Below are 2,500 nucleotides of genomic sequence, written 5' to 3'. Positions count from 1 at the left end.
CAATCTCGCTGTAATGGGGAGACGAGACAAGTAGCATCGTGCACAACATATGGCCCTTATGATTCGCCATTGTAGGGCGCAGCCGGTGTACGGTCAAGCATGTGCCACATTATGTCACTCAGTACGTAACGACGGATGATCAGTGTGGGTTACGCGTACATCAGCGGACAGTCCACACAGGCCGTACCACAACGTACACTGACTGCATCGACAACCGAATGCAACTGAACAGCTGCAAGGCTCATTTCACAAACAAACGCCTGACCGACCAGCTTGGAAGGGCAGGAGGGGAGGGCGATATTCGTTCTGTAGCGGTACACCCTTCCAGTGGTTAGCGGGACTGTGTAGAAAGTACGCAACACTCGAAAGACCTTTATGTGAGGGTACGCACCATGGCATCAAGAAATACACATGACACCAGAGGATCCAAGCAGTGAACTATGTTCAGAGGGTTGCTGTTAGGCAAAGCTACATTCCTGTGACGTTACATGTGACAGTTAAGGTGCAGTGTAAGTTAGGTTAAGGTGCAGTGTAACTTAGGTTAAGGTGCAGTGTAACTTAGGTTAAGGTGCAGTGTAACTTAGGTTAAGGTGCAGTGTAACTTAGGTTAAGGTGCAGTGTAACTTAGGTTAAGGTGCAGTGTAACTTAGGTTAAGGTGCAGTGTAACTTAGGTTAAGGTGCAGTGTAACTTAGGTTAAGGTGCAGTGTAACTTAGGTTAAGGTGCAGTGTAACTTAGGTTAAGGTGCAGTGTAACTTAGGTTAAGGTGCAGTGTAACTTAGGTTAAGGTGCAGTGTAACTTAGGTTAAGGTGCAGTGTAACTTAGGTTAAGGTGCAGTGTAACTTAGGTTAAGGTGCAGTGTAACTTAGGTTAAGGTGCAGTGTAACTTAGGTTAAGGTGCAGTGTAACTTAGGTTAAGGTGCAGTGTAACTTAGGTTAAGGTGCAGTGTAACTTAGGTTAAGGTGCAGTGTAACTTAGGTTAAGGTGCAGTGTAACTTAGGTTAAGGTGCAGCGTAAGTTAGGTTAAGGTGCAGCGTAAGTTAGGTTAAGGTGCAGCGTAACTTAGGTTAAGGTGCAGCGTAACTTAGGTTAAGGTGCAGCGTAACTTAGGTTAAGGTGCAGCGTAACTTAGGTTAAGGTGCAGCGTAACTTAGGTTAAGGTGCAGCGTAACTTAGGTTAAGGTGCAGCGTGGGTTAGGTTAGGGGCCAACGTGGGTTAGGTTAGGGGCCAACGTGGGTTAGGTTAGGGGCCAACGTGGGTTAGGTTAGGGGCCAACGTGGGTTAGGTTAGGGGCCAACGTGGGTTAGGTTAGGGGCCAACGTGGGTTAGGTTAGGGGCCAACGTGGGTTAGGTTAAGGGCCAACGTGGGTTAGGTTAAGGGCCAACGTGGGTTAGGTTAAGGGCCAACGTGGGTTAGGTTAAGGGCCAACGTGGGTTAGGTTAAGGGCCAACGTGGGTTAGGTTAAGGGCCAACGTGGGTTAGGTTAAGGGCCAACGTGGGTTAGGTTAAGGGCCAACGTGGGTTAGGTTAAGGGCCAACGTGGGTAAGGTTAGGGGCCAACGTGGGTAAGGTTAAGGGCCAACGTGGGTTAGGTTAAGGGCCAACGTGGGTTAGGTTAAGGGCCAACGTGGGTTAGGTTAAGGGCCAACGTGGGTTAGGTTAAGGGCCAACGTGGGTTAGGTTAAGGGCCAACGTGGGTTAGGTTAAGGGCCAACGTGGGTTAGGTTAAGGGCCAACGTGGGTTAGGTTAAGGGCCAACGTGGGTTAGGTTAAGGGCCAACGTGGGTTAGGTTGCCAGAGATGTGTCAAATCAGGATGTACGTTTGGCTGGTGTCAGGTGGTGGGTTGGTTCGATGCCTTTATAAGGGGTGTGGCCAAAGGGTATTTTATTACTTGTACCTTTTGTGTTGTGGCGTGGCGTTGCGTCCTGTGTTGATACTGGGTGGACCACTGTGGGTGTTGCTGGCTGATTTGAGCTGCGTTGTTTGCGGGTGATGTGAGACATTCTGTCTTATTAGTGGACGTGACGTTCCTCTTGTCGTTGTTTGGATAGTGTCCTGTGGCAGCGAGGATAAAATGGATGTTGTTGAACGATAGTGCTTTGGTGCTTTCGCTTTGTTACACACAGAGTGGACTGTGAGATAGGGTGACTGGGTCGAGTGCGGTTCACACTGTCCTCCCCAGTTTACAGTATGTATCATCTATGTATGAGGTCCTGCATCATTTACTAAGGAGGGACGTCAGACGACTGAAATATTAGTTATGTACTGATGTAAAGCAGAATGCTTACCTTCCACCAGTGGGCGAGTATCGACTCTGCCCCAGAGTTGCCACCGCAGGAAGAGGTGTCGGAAACACTACCCGCACACCGTCACCACTGTGCGGGGGGACGGACCCTCTATATCCTCAGCGGCGCACTCTTTGCCACCGAGCGTCACGTCTCGCGGCCCGCCGTCCAGAGCATGTATTGGGACATTCGCATGTATCATCTATCTA

This window comes from Schistocerca gregaria, unplaced genomic scaffold (assembly GCF_023897955.1).
Source record: "Schistocerca gregaria isolate iqSchGreg1 unplaced genomic scaffold, iqSchGreg1.2 ptg000341l, whole genome shotgun sequence".
Lineage (NCBI taxonomy): Eukaryota > Metazoa > Arthropoda > Insecta > Orthoptera > Acrididae > Schistocerca > Schistocerca gregaria.
Note: the sequence above shows the minus strand (reverse complement) of the source record.